General features: G+C 41.8%; 1 pseudogene; it reads left to right on the top strand.

The window, feature by feature from the left end:
- Positions 1-261: 261 nt before the first annotated feature.
- Positions 262-654, top strand: LOC110214177 (protein FAM136A pseudogene; annotated as a pseudogene).
- The last annotated feature ends 12,645 nt before the right edge of the window (positions 655-13,299 follow it).

The following is a 13,299-nucleotide window of genomic DNA, read 5'->3' on the forward strand; positions in this document are numbered from 1 at the left end:
TCCACTGCATCCTGGGCCATTACCAGCTATTTGATTTTGGGTTGCCACTGGACTTAGATGACTCTGGAAGAGAGAGTGAGGCTGATGACTTTGTGCAACCCTACCTCACTTAAATGTAATTCATTTGCAAGTCAAGATATCACCTATGATATCATTAGTCCTTTTTAAAAAGGAAGGCTGAGGCTGCTCTGAGGGCTCCATTTGGACTGGGGCTTGTGCTGAGCAGGGCAGGGCATAGGGCTGGAGGTGGGGGTGTAAGCCATGGCAGAGTCAGAGGAGCTGAAGGTGTAGGAGGCGGTCAAAGGGCTGGAGTGGGAGAATATCTGCAAGATGCAGGGTACCAATGCCAGCTACTGTGAAGATACCCAGGCTTCCATGCAGCAAGTTCATCAGTGCATTGCACACTGCCATGCTTCCTTGACCCAGGCACAGGCCCTTGTGACCCGTGAACTGGAGAAATTGTAGGGCCGTCAGGCTTGATGCACCATGCAATGCAATGGCAAAGCCAAAGACTTGATGGATGCTCAGAGCAAGGAGCAGCAGGTGAAGAGGCAGCTAGAGTCCTGTGTGGCCAAATGTGTTGATGACCACATGCACCTCATCCCCACCATGACCAAGAAAATGAAGGATTCCCTGGCATTTATTGCAAAATAGAGTCATTGTCAGTAGTCATCTGGGGTGAAAGAAGGGGTCTACTTGTAAAAATGTATAGAAAATTTACCTTTCAGTAAAAATTTAAGAATGAAGAAATTGAGTCTGATAGCAAGTTTAAGAATACTTTTATTGGAATTTTGCACCCGCCTCTGTACTCTGTTGGTTCCATTATATGCTTTGGCCTATAGATGAAGAAATGGAGGAAACTGGTGCTCAGATCTGGATTAGAGGTAGTGTGGAAGGCTAATAGTACCCAGGCCCATCCCCTCAAAGAAGATGACTGCTATTCTATCTGGTGGAGCCCTTGACAGCTTTCAGCTGGTTCAGAGGTAGTCCATTCCTAGAAGCTGGAATGACCCATTGGGTTTATAGGTATTAGGCGTTCTCCTCCCCACCTACCTCCCATCTGGTATGAATCCCCGAGGTAGCCTTTTGTTTGGTGCCAACTTCACATCCACCTGATGGAACCATTTCCCAAAGACCAGAAAGCAGCAGCCATGAGTTCACTGCATGAGTGACACATTTGTGCTTTTCTCCCCAATACAAGAACCTGGCATTTAGAGGGGAGTCTGGGGAAAGAGGGTTGCTTGGATTAGAGCACTAAGCAGCTCCCAGGTGATCTTTCCTTTGATGAAGACAGTGCTCACACCAGCTTTCAGCTGGGACCCCAAGCAAGATCATCAAAGGGAAAGCTCCCACCAGGCTTGTGAGGCTCAGGTTCCTTCACATTGGCTTTTGTAGGACTGCTGCTCACGTTACTTTTTCTTGCCCTTCTGGAAGGTACTACAGGGGCAACACTTCAGTTAAAGTGGTTTTTGAGACTAACATGAAATGGTTTTGAGTTAAGGCCAACGAAAGCCTCTTTTTGCTTGCAGAACAATCTGAAGCCTTTTGCTTAATGGAATGGTAGATGACTGGTTTGGAGGAAAGTTAGTTTTCCCTAAAGCAGAAAAACATGTGATACCTGACCCTCGTCCTGCTCATTTGCCCTCTTCAAGAGAAACAACTTGTTGAGAGGACCCTCTTAGGACAGGAAAGGGTAGGAAGACAACTTAAACTTCTAAGCAGGTTGCAAGGGAGAGCTTTTTTCTACCCCAGAGCACAGAAGGCAGCTAGCACCAATTATCAAGTTATCACCAATGGTTAAAACTTTGAGTGACATGTTAGTACCAGGCATTGTGCTGGAAAAGATCTTGTTTTCTTTATACCAGCTTCTTACTGAATGCAATTAACATAGCCTTCCTGTTCAGTATCATATTTTCCTAGTGGTTTGATTAAAAAATAGTTTGATTTTTTTTTACTTCCCCCTCAAAAAAAAAAAAAAAGGAAAATGAAGGATGAACAACAGCTATGTGACTCTGGGCACATCACTTAAAATCCCTCAACTTTGGTTTCCTCATATGTAAAATGGTGATAATAGTATCTATTTCCTGCCTTATTATAAGGATCCAAAGTGATAATGTACGTGAAGTGCTTTGTAAGCCTTAAAGTACCCATATAAATGCTAGTGATGTTGTTGTTGATGATGATGATGATGATGATGATGATGATGATGATGATGATGATGATGGTATCCTGAGAGGTGGGCTCTCTGCTTTTTTCCCATCTTTCTCCAACAGCCTTTAATGACTACTTTGTAGCAAAATCCCAGGATAATCTGCAGGTGCTCATCCATATACCCCAAGAAGAAAGCTTAGGTACCTCTCATTCCTGAGTCATTTTTCTATTTTTCTCTTCTCTGAACACAGGTCAGAGAATAAAGACCTGAGAACAGGCTTTCTTGGTCCAAAAGAAGACAGTGTCTGGGGCAACAGATGTATGTATTAAGTTCTTACAGGGGCACATGATAGAGACAGGCAAACGTGTTCCCTCAACACACAGGGGACAGTTCCTGGGATCACCCGCCTAGAGAGTTCAGGAACTTCTACCTAAAGAAGGAAATTTCTTGAGCTGCTTGTCTCTTGTTGAGACAAGAGGATCATGGACAATGCCCTTGAAAATGGGAGGAAGAATGAGAAGGAACATAAACCCACGAGAGGGACCTGGACTTTGCACTCTGAGATTTGGGTAAGTTATTCCAATGGTACAGGCACAATGGGAAGTGAGGTTACTGGTCTAGCAGCCACAAGTTTGTTTTCCTTCTGGAGGAGTCCAAACCCATGTAGCAGTACCATAAGGTCCCCATGGGTTTTTATTGAGTGAAAGAAGGACTCTCTGGAATGCTGAGGCATTGATCAGTTAGAAGCTCCATGTTCTTTTCCAATCCAAGTGGAGTCCAAAATATGAAGTGTTACTGAGTATGAAGAATTTTAAAACCATGTTGGAAATTAGAGCTCACCAGGGAGGAGAATTGTATTGATTGTTTATGGGCTATTGTGAATCCTTTGTGTATTTTCTGCTTTTGTTTATGGAGTCCTATGAGTCCTTTGTGTTTTCTTCATTTTTCTGTGGGGTGGAATAAAGGCTATCGTGTACTTAATATTTGCATTGTTACCTTGAGTGCCTGTAGAGGAGTTGGGAACCCTGTTATGCCATCTGTGGAAACCCCAGCATGTTCTAAGGCAGACCAGGCCAAACTCAGGGAGGGGGCAGGAATAACAAGCCAAACAAAAAATTCTGTTTTTTTGAGTGGCTTCCAGGATTGAATACTGTCCATATAAGTCCAGAGCTTGGAGTGATAGGCCATGAGTTAACACATAGTTGAGGAAATGGAGCCTCATAAAGGTGAAGTGGTTTGCCCAAGGTCATGCAGGGAGTAACTGTCAGGGATAGAATTTAGATGCAACTCTCCTGATTTCCAGTCAAATGTGATTTCCATGCATTCATTCTATGGTTGATACAAATCCTGTCCACAATTAGCTCATGGTCTAGTTCAGTGATATGACATATTTCAGTATCTCTTTCCCCAATCTGGTCACTCTGCTTCATTTGTGACAAGGCTGGTCCTTGCCCTGGTTATGACCTAGATGGACACTCTCGGGGAACCCATTGCTGGATGTGATGGCTAAGTCCTATAGTCCTTCACCTGTAACCACATTCCCTCTGCTTCCTGGCACTCCTAGGGAATCCTCCCAAGGGGAATTGGGACACAGCCCGGGAAATCCGATCCCGCCACCTCCCCGGGAATTTCCAATCCCCTGAGGAGCGGTGAGTCACCAGCACCTTCTCAGGGATGGGGGAGGTAGGAGGCGAGAATTTGCAGAACTTTGGCTAAGGACCAGATGGTGTTTTGAACATTTTCATAAGAGCTATTTGCAGTGTTGCTGCCAGAAAAAAATTTCCTGCTTAAGAGGAAACGCACGTTGGTATCGAATTAAATCGGCTCCGATGTTTTAAATATTGCGTCCGGAATGTTCATGTTAACAAACCTGATTGTTAATTACATCTTCTCCTGCTGCCTGGTGGGGCTCTGAAAGGAGGGAGAATTGGAGGAGGTGAAACGAATTTCATTCCTCCTGGATACTTCTCCAGAAAAGACGGTGGGAGGCAGCATGGCTCTGTAGAGAAAGAGCTCTGGGACTGGAAGCAAAGGCATCTGGGCTCAAGACTGCTCTGCCACTGTGTGACCTTGGGCTAGTTCCTCAACCTCTCTGGTCTTTTGTTTCTTTATTTGCAAACTGAAGAACCTGGAATCAAACCTACATAGTTAAAAAAAATCCAAACAAAAAACCCCACAAAAATACTGGCTCTGGAGTCTGAGGATCTGGGTTAAATCCCACCTCCAAAGCTTATTGTTTTGGACCAAGGTCACAGAGGTCTTCCTTGGGTCTTACTTTCCTCCACTGTAGGGTGGATTGAGCTACATTGCTTCTAAGATCCCTTCTAGCTCTGGAACTATAATTCTATGAATCCATTCTTTGGCAAAAATCTGTACTGGCCTCATCTTCTTTGTGGCCTCGAGATAGGGTGGGGGTGGAGAGGGGGAGATTTCTGCCACTGACCAAGACTTGGACAATCAGGGCAGAAAAAAAGCAAATCAGAGACAGAAGTCTTTGAACTATGGACAAGGCTACTTCTCTTTTTCTCTGTGGTAGGAAGTGATGAGAGTAAAGTAGACAGTCAAAGTGATCTAGGAAAATTAGAGGAAAGAGAAACAACTTTCAGTTGAAGGCATCATAGAAGGCTTCATAGAGGAGGTGTCATCTAATATGAGGCTTGAAGGGAGATAAGGATTTCAGAAGTAAAGATAAGGAAGGAGTGCATACCTGACAGGGAATGGCCTGCACAAATGCACAGAGGTAGGAGAAGACATGCCGAGTTCAGAATGCATAGACCTTGGCAATTGATTGATATGAGGAGTTACTCTGATGTTTTGAACCTGGGTGGCTAGAAGAATAATTATGTCATCAACGGAAACAAGGATGTGTGCATCAGGGCAAATTTGTCAGGAGATGGTGAATCTAGTTTTAGACATGGTGAGTATCAGGTGCCAACAAGACATCTGTCAGGGAATGGCCAATAGGAAATTAGAGATGTAGGCAACTGCTCAGGAGAGAGAGTTGAAGTAAGTATATAGATTTGGCAGTCACTTACATAAGAGTGATAACTGAACATGAAGTCACCAAGTGAGAGTGTAGAGAGGAGACTTTCCCCCACTCCTGTTGTTAATGCTCATATATTTTGTGTTTACTTGTATGTAAACATGTTCTATCCCTAGTAGAATGTAAGCTTCTTGAAGGCAGGGCCATTTTGTTTTTCTCTTGTATCCCCAGCACCAAGCACAATGCCTCATGCTTAGTAGTACATATGTAGTATGTAGTAGTACATAAAAAATATTTATTGAGTTGGTGCTAGTTGGAGCTTGGTTAGTGGATATGAGGAAGTTGATGAATGATCAGTGGAGACAGAGAAGGATCGATGAAACATATCTCTTCATTTACCAACTGGTTACACTCATTTTGGACTCATTTGGCTTCTCCACCATGCTACACTTGGTACCTTCCCTCTCTCCTTTTTTCAGCTTTCTTTTATATATTATCTTCCTCCATTAGGTTGTAAGCTCCTTGAGGGATGGGGCTATTTTTCTTCTTATTTGTATCCCCAGTGCTTACCACGTGCCTGGCACTTAATAAAGGCTTATTGAATAACTAAAGGTCTAAGAGAGAGGAACCTAAAAATAGGTCAAGGAAGGAGAAGGTATGTAGGGGGAGGAGGTGGTTAATAGTGTGGAATTCGTCAGAGTGTTCAAGAATAATATGGTCTGAGAAATGGCCATCAGTTTTGGGAATTAAGATATAACTAGTAATTTTGTAGAGAACATTTTGAGTAGGATGGTCAAGTCAGAAGCCAGATTGCAAAAAGGTTGAGAAGTGAGTGGGTAGTGAGGAGATGGAGGCAAGAGAGTACAGAATATTCTCTCTAGGGATTTGGTAGTGAAGTAAAGAAGAGATATTGTTTGATGGCTGGATAAGATATGGAGAGGATCAGTGCAAGGCTTTGTTGAGATCAAGGAGCTCTGGGCATGTTGGTATGCAGGAGGGAAAAAGACAAACAGAGCGTGATTGAAGAAAAGGAGGGGAGGGAAAGCGCAAGTAAGAGGAATAGTAACAAGGAGAAGGAGAAGGATAGGGAGAAGAAGCTCCAAGGGGAGAGCACAGATCTAGAGCTTCTAACTCTACTAGCTATCTACTAGTAGAAGTCATCTATTAGTAGAAGCCCCTCTTTTTAGAGAGAAGGCCTTTAAAGTCTGGATGGGAATTGATTTGCTCAAGGGAACACAGACTCCTGAGATTTTATTTCTTCAACATGGATGCTTCTTCATAACTATTTAATACGATGGTGTTATGAATAAGAAGTAGTTATGAACTACTTCCTATGGCTCCACTTTCACAGATAGTGTTTACTAATGTATATAGCAGAGTATAATTCAAATAATTGAATGCATAGGATTGTAGAGCTGACACAGGCCTAGAGAGGTAGTCCAATTCAATCCCCTCATTTGACAGATAAGAAAACTAATGCCCTGAGAGGTTAAGCAACTTGTTAAAGTCACCCAGGTAGTGACAGAGCTAGGGTTGGAACCCAGGTTCCCTGATTCTAAATCCAATACTCTTTCCAACTGCACCATGCTACAGACCTACTATGGGCTAACTGAGTGACCTTTGGTGAGTCATTTAATTTTTATAACTTTCACTTTCCTCAATTGAAAAATTGGAATGGATAATATTTGCGTCATCTATCTCCCAAGGTTGTTTTGAGGAAAGTACTTTGTAAATTTTAAAATGAAGTATAAATAAAATAGAATTAAAGTCTCAGATATTCTGATTCCAAACCAAATATATTTTGCATTGATGTCATGGAATCACAGAAGGTTAGAACTCTAAGTAAATACAGAACATAGCCAAAGCAATTCTTGTCTTACTGATGAGGAAACGGAGCCCCTGAGTTGAAATGACTGCCTAAAGTCACAAAGAAAGTATGAAGTAGAGCTCAGAGTTAAAACCAGGATTTTTTAAAAAGATCTTGATAAGCTAGAGAACTGGGCTGAAATCACTCAACAAACATTATTAAGGGCTTACTATATGCCTTGCTGTTCTCTCATAAGACTCTTTGTCTCCCAACTCAGCATTTTTTCTAGCTGTCCTTCATGCCTGGAGTGTTCTCTATCCTCATCTCAAACTTCTGGCTTCTTTGTCTTCCTTCAAATTCCAGCTAAAATCCCTGTATATATAAGAAGGCTTTCATGATTCCCCCACCCCCCAATGCTAGTACCTTCCCTCTACTTGATTATCTCCAATTTATCTTGTATGTAGATTATTTGCATATAATTGTTTGCATGTTGTCTTCCTCATCAGACTAGCAGCTCCTTGAGGGTAGGAACTGCCTTTTGACATATCCTCAGCATTTAGCATGGTGCTTGGCACATAGTAAGCTTTGAATAAATTCTTATTAACTAACAGGGTATACAAATACAAAGACAGAAACAATTCCTACTTGCAAAGAACTTGTATTCCAACTAATAACATGAAATCCAATTGGACTAAAGAAAAAATCATTTCAGTAGTGCAGGATGGGTAAGGTGTTGCTGGAGAGCAGATTGTCTGAAAAAAATTGGGGGAGTGGGGAGGTTAATGACCTAAAAGCTAAATATGAGTTGACATTATTGGTCATATCGACAGGCAACCCCCCCCCCAAACCTAATTCAATCTTAGTAAAAGGGATATATAGTGTTCAAGACTAGAGGCAATAGTCCCACTGTGTTCTGCTTTAGTTGGGTCGTATCTGGTGTATTGTGTTCAATTCTGGGTCCAATATCCTTGGAAGCACATTAACATGTTCGAAAACATCCAGAGGATACAAACTCAGGTGTGAAAATCTTGGAGATCATGGAATATGAAGAGTATTTTAAGGAACTGGAGATGTTTACCTGGGGGAAGATAAGACTCATCTATCTTCCTGTACCTGAAAGACTGTCCTACGGAACAGGGATTAGACTTCTTTATTTGGCCTCAGAAGACAGAACAAGGAGCAATGAGTAGACATCTCAATGGGGACATTTTAGTCGTGGTGTAAGGAAGAGCATCCTAATGATTAGGGTTTCCTAAAAGAGGAATGGGCAACCTCAGATGGACTTGGGTCTGCCCCACTACTATCATTGAACAAAAACTCGACGGCCTCTGCCTGGCAATGTTGTAGCGGGAGGTTTTTTTGTTCAGACATGGACAGCTCCCAAGAACCCTTCTTAATTTTTATTCATTGTGAAATGGTGGAGCCTAGACTAGAAGGAAGTTTTCTGATTCTCTGTCCAGGGTTCTATTTCAGTAACTTTCAAAAGCTGAAAGAGCTGTGCCTAGAACCCAGGTTAGTGACCATACCTGACATTTATTGTGAATGGAAAGGGCACTGAATTTGAAATCAAGAGAATCAGGGTCTAAAGCCCAGCAATGCTATTATGTGACCTTAGGCAAGTCACTTAAATTCCATTCAATTCAACAAATATTACATGCTTATCATACATCAGGCAAAAAAATAAAATATGTTCTTGTCTTCAAGGACTTTATATTCTACCGTAATGCAACTTTTCTTAATCTCAATTTCCTTATTGGTAAAATGAAAAGATTAGCTTAGTTTATAAGGGCTTCCAGGTGGCAAGGTGAGTAGGGGGCCAAGCCTACAGTTAAAAAGACCTGAGTTCAAATTCAGCCTCAGACACTTACTATTTCTGTGACCCAGGGCAAGTCCCTTAACCTCTGTTTGCCTCAGTTTTCTCATCTGTAAAACGGAGATAATAAAAACTATTATCTCACAGGGTCATCGTGAGGATCAAATGAGACAGTATTTGTAAGAGTTTAGTACAGTGCCTGACACATAGTAAGCACTATAGAAATTTAGCTATTATTATCTCTAAATTCCCTTTCAACTCTAAATCTTATGATCGTGTTGTTGTCGTAACAACAACAACAATAAATGTTATTGTTCAGTCAGTTTTTTCAGTCATATCTGACTCTTCTTGGCCCCATTTGGGGTTTTCTTGGCAGAGATACCAGAGTGGTTTTCCATTTCTTTCTCTAGCTCATTTTACAGATTAGGAAACTGAGGCAAACAAGGTTAAGTGATTTTCCCAGGGTCACTTACCTAGTAAATGTCTGAGGTTGGATTTGAATGCAGGTCTTCCTGACTCCAGGCTTACAAAGTACTTTACATATTAAGTGAATTGACCTTCATAAAAATGCTGGGAGATAGTTGCTGTTATTATCCACATTTTACAAATAAGGAGAGCATATAGAAGATAAGTGATTTGCCCAGGGCCACATAGCTCGTCATTGTTTGAGGCAGAATTCGAACTAAGGTCTTTCTGACTCTTCAGTTCTGTGCTCTATTTACTGTGCTACCTACATGCCTAGTACTATATTAGTACTGTACCCTATATCCTGTGGGTCTGAGAAAATACTTAGTGACTGGCCTGACTATACAAGTTAAGTCACTTGCTAGGAGATAAATAGAATGTAGATTTCAGAAGTCTAGTTTCTATCTGCTTCTGAATCTGTACATTATGATTTAATGGAAAGAGTGGTGGATCCCACAGTCAAGAGATATAGTTTCTAGTCTCAAATCTAATGTCCGATTTACTTAACAATGCCTGAGCCTCATCTTCCCTATCTGTAAAATAATCATAATAACACTTGTATTACTTGTGTTATGTGGTTGCTATGAGGAATGTTTCAAGCACTGTAAAAATGGGAGTTAGTCTTATTTGAATTGTAATGTTTCCTACTATAATTTGATTTGGGCCATGATGATAAACTCACAAAAAGCTATGAAAGGGGCAACTAGAGAGACAGTAGGCTGAGACTCTGGGATTGGGAATTAGAGACTTTCTTTCTAGTCCTGGATCTGTAGACTGATTAGCTCTGTGATATTGAGCAGATCACTTCATCTGGGCCTCAGTTTCCTTTTCTGCAAAATGGGGCTAATAATTCTCATCATCTTTTCCTCCTAGAGCTATTGTTGGGGAGTGTAGCTAGAGGGAGTGCTATATTCAGTATATGTTTACCTGAACAAACACACCAGTTTCCACCTCTCACTGCTACTGTCTCGATTCCTCAATAATCTCTCTTTGTGTTCTGAAGCAGTATGAGGTATGGTTATCACAGCAATTACCATTATTACAGCAATCTCTCTATCTAATCAGCTCACTCCCAAACTCAGTCTGACCTGAGCAAAATCTCTCCTTTTTATGTTGGTTTCCTCTCTCTCAATTCCCAAATTTCATAGTTACATGCTTGGGCACAAATTACTGTTGTGTCTATATACTTTAATAGCAATTAAAAAGTAGCATAAGAGAACAAATGAGAATTTCAAGTAACAAGGTATCAGATTTCCATTTGTAGGCTCTGATGGCTAGGCAACCAACCAGGCACCCAAACCTCTTTACTTCTTCTTCCCCTTTCTTCCCCTAAATGGTCAGAGGGTAAATAGGAAGAGAAATACTTGGGCAGAGAAATAGAGGGTGACTTCCCTGGGCAGTGCTCCTGGGGAGCCCAGGGGAACGTAGGTGCTAAGCACCAGCTTTCAGTCATCTTGCCATTGCTGCAATTGCTGGTTCATAGTCAGCTCTCTACTTTAGTATGCTTATGCTATGCTTGGGCTGGTTTGCCCAATCCTATCTTACCCTGCCTTCTTGTATTATAGGAGGTCTCAATCCTGCTTGCCTTTCCTCACTTTTTCTTGCAGAAGTGATGCCCAGTACCCCAGTTCCCATGCAGTTTGCCCAGTATGCTAGTTACCATTCAATTAGGCATGAAAAACTTGGAATGATTGGTACAACTCACAGTTCTTCTATGTCTCTCCCAGCTCCACTGAATGGCTTCTCTAAGAAGGAAGCTTCTTACTAGAGTTAAAAGCCCTGGGAATTCTGGGTAAGGTCTATGGTCCTAGCATTCCTACTCTAATAAGTCTTCATGGCAATATTCCCAAAGAAAGAGTTACATTAAAAGCAAATTGGCATGAGGGAACTTTGAGAAATTCTGGACTCTAATCCTGACCCTAAATGTGTGCTGGTAGTATATTAGGAAACCTAAGACATTGTCATTTGTGCTGAACAAGTTTTCTCCAAAGGTGGGATGGGTTCAGGGCACAAACTGTTTTATATCTTTTCTTAAACTGTATTGCTGAGGCATGAAATGTCCAAGAAGGGTTTTAGGATCCATTGCTACAGGAAGATTGTTTTTTCTCCCCTACCACTTACCAGAAGAGCTATGGTGAAGTGTATACTGCATTTTTTCACATTAGCAATTAGTTTTCAAGAATCATAGAGTCTGGAACGCATCTTCAAACACAGAGTATTCAAATCAGAATTGCCTTTAGAACACAGAATGTCAGAACCTGAAGTTGCCTTAAAACAAAGAACACAGAAGTTGGAAAGCATCTTACAAACAGTCTAGCCCCAACTCCCTTATTTTGCAGAGAAGGAAACCGAGTTCTAAATAATGGAAATGACTTTTCCAAAGTAACAGAGTTAAAAGGGGAACTGAAACTCAAACCCAGGTCTCAAAGTTCCCAGCCCCAGCCTTTTTCTATTTCCCTAAAGGGACCTCTCAGTTTCCTTTTAGCTTTGATATTCTGTAACTCTGATCCATTTTGCTTATTTGTCTGAAAATCCCAAAAAGATCGTGGGGACTCGGGGGTGGGGAGGTGGGTAGTGTTTCACATGCTTGTGTCCTTCAGACTTGGAGACAGGTTCTAAGTAAGAGAAGGAGAAGCAACAGAAAGACAAAGAAGAAGAAGGGAAGGAGGGGTAGGAGAAGGAGAACAAAGATTCCTCTAATCTCTGAAGTTTCCAAGTGTCCTTAAGAATGCAACTCAGTGTTGATTTTTGGTGGAAAAAACCTTTCCTCATATGACACCCAGGAACTGTCTTTCTTTCTCTTTCCTCTGCCCTGATAGCAGTTAATTTTGTACGAGTTGTAGTGCATTCAATCCAGTGTATATGCCTAAATGACTTCCGGCTCGAATGCCTCATTAGAATGCTGGCTGTGAGTGTCTCTGCTCTGCTCTCAGTCAGCTCAAGAGGCCTAAGGAGGATCATAGAATGACAGAATCATAGAATCTTAGAGATGAATCACAGAATATAAGAATCACATAATTATAAAATCTGAGGGACCTGAAAACATCTTCTAGTCTCTCTCTCTCTCTCTCTCTCTCTCTCTCTCTCTCTCTCTCTCTCTCTCTCTCTCTCTCTCTCTCTGTTTTACAGAGAAGGAAGCTGAGTCCTACAGATGCAAATGATTTCCCCAAGGTCACCCAACAAGTCAGTGGTACAGTTGGGACAAGAGCCCAGGTCTCCTGCTTCCCACTTTGTTGTGGCTTCTCCCGTATCACAATGCAGTTGCTTACCGTGGCTGGCCACAGGCTATTGTTGGGGGCTAATATTTCTACAAGAGATTTTTATTTGTCCTTTCCATAATGAACTCATCAGTTCAACTTTCTTTCTCATGTATCCATGAGCCCTCCACCCTCACACCCCCATCTATCTATCCACCCATCCTTCTCTCACCATCTACCCATCTATGTACTCTGTACTCCTTTCAATCAACCCATTCATCTATACCCCCCATCCACCCTTTCCTCTCCATTTATCCAGCCCTCCCTATTCCTCTGTGCTTCCTTTCTATCTCTCTGCATTAAGTTTCAGCCTGTTCAAAAAGCAGTTCCCCTTCACTATTTCCTTAATCCTTAATCTAGTCCTTCTTTGCTTTCTCTGGATGTCTTTGACCTTCTAGCCATCAGTTTCTATCCTGTGCATGTGGGCTTTTGATAAAATGGTTCCCATGACGACTCAAAAAAAAAGTCACACAGATTGGCCTTTGCAAAGGGGAGAGGGGGAGGGAAACTGCAAGATCAATTCAATGAAATCTTGTCACTGAGTAGCCTGGAGGTGTAGAGTATGAGGGAAGAGCCCAGACGCCCTAATCCATGATCTTTTGGGAGAGGAGAGTGAGAAGCATGGAAAGAACACTGGATTTGGAGTTATTTGGATATTGGATTTGAACATGGATTCAATTTTTGGCTCTGCTGAAGACTATCTCATATTTTTGTCTCTGGATCCTCACACCTAGCTCAGTGCCTGGCATGTAAAAGCAACTATCTTTTAAGTTGAATTACCTTTGTGACCTGAAGCAAATCACATCATCTTCCTGAGCTTCA

This window comes from Phascolarctos cinereus, unplaced genomic scaffold, assembly GCF_003287225.1.
Source record: "Phascolarctos cinereus isolate Bilbo 61053 unplaced genomic scaffold, phaCin_HiC Scaffold_4;HRSCAF=312, whole genome shotgun sequence".
In the NCBI taxonomy this organism is placed as follows: domain Eukaryota; kingdom Metazoa; phylum Chordata; class Mammalia; order Diprotodontia; family Phascolarctidae; genus Phascolarctos; species Phascolarctos cinereus.